This window comes from Rhagoletis pomonella, unplaced genomic scaffold (genome assembly GCF_013731165.1).
Source record: "Rhagoletis pomonella isolate Grant_MI unplaced genomic scaffold, Rhpom_1.0 Rhpom_scaffold_00002, whole genome shotgun sequence".
NCBI lineage: Eukaryota > Metazoa > Arthropoda > Insecta > Diptera > Tephritidae > Rhagoletis > Rhagoletis pomonella.
In genome coordinates this window covers 67,730,829-67,732,184 of record NW_023458556.1, presented here as the reverse complement: position 1 = coordinate 67,732,184, position 1,356 = coordinate 67,730,829, and positions in this window count along the sequence as shown.

The window sequence follows — 1,356 nt, the reverse complement described above, 5'->3', positions numbered from 1 at the left end:
CGTGTAACTCCCACTTTGGCTGCATTTGGAGTAACGCTGGAAAACGCTGCTACACGCGCTACTGGCGTGACAACCACTTTGGCCTTTGTTCCGTACTGCATCCGTTTCCGTAGTACATTTCGTGGCGGTTTCACTACTGAATCTACAAATGCTAATTGTGTTTTTCGCACAGTAATTATTTTCTGTGACTGCTTGATAGTCGCATTAAGACTGTTCAATTTTAGCCTCTTTTCCTCCTCACATCGTAAAAACATTTCCATTTTAAATCGCTCTTTTAGGCACATGCATCTGGAAGAGACAGTCGATGTCTTTCATCAAATGCGGATTGTGTTTCACAATATTTAACAATTGTGCTGGTGTAGCACGCTCTAAAACGGGACGAAGAACTTTAAAATGCACAGCGCCAGTATATTTCAAAGCATTGATATTCTTTTGCAACATCCGTACACATAAATCAAATAATAATGGCACTTGAGCTTCTTCATTTGTGAGTGTCTGTACCCATATTGGCTTTGAAAAAGTTAAGGCTGAGAACATCGAGTTTGGCCTGTATTCATCTCTAGCGTTATTACTGGAGCTATTACTATTATGTGGTTTTTCATTCACGGTGTTCTTGCTGAGTGTACCCACAGTAAGTGACTTGCCATTGCTTAATATTTTTTTCGTCTTCTTTATTGGCACATCTAACATGCCCATAACATCAGCGAAACTCACCCCCATTGAAGAATCAATGCCATCATTTGAATCACTATCGTGTGGAAGTTTCCTGTCTTTGCTAGTCTTTTCTGGTGCGTGACTCGTTTGTTGCTTCGACATACCTTATCTCTTCTCGACTCCTGGCTAATTCTTATTTTTTACAATTTACTATAATAAGTTGCTGGTCATAATTACGGACAACAATTGAAATTGGTTTTTTTCTTTCTTTTATAAGGATTTTTTAAATTCTTTATCCTTTTTTAAGGATTTTTTAGATTTTTTAATCATATTATTTTAAAATTATTTTCCTTTTCTAAGGATATTTTTTCCTTTTCTAAGGATAATTCTATCCTTCTTTGAGGATTATCCTTTTATAAGGATTTGTTAAATTACTACTATCCTCTTATAAGGATTCGTTAAATTATTATTCATTTTATAAGGATTTTAAAATTATTTATCCTTAATAAGGATTTTTTATCCTTTTATAAGGACATTTTTAAATTACTTATTCTTTTTATAAGGATTTTTTAAATTCGTTATCCTTTTATAAGGATTTTTTTAATTTTTAAAGGTTTTATTTTATTATCCTTTTATAAAAACTTTTTAAATTCGTTATCCTTTTATAAGGATTTTTTAATTTTTGAGGATTTTATTTTATTA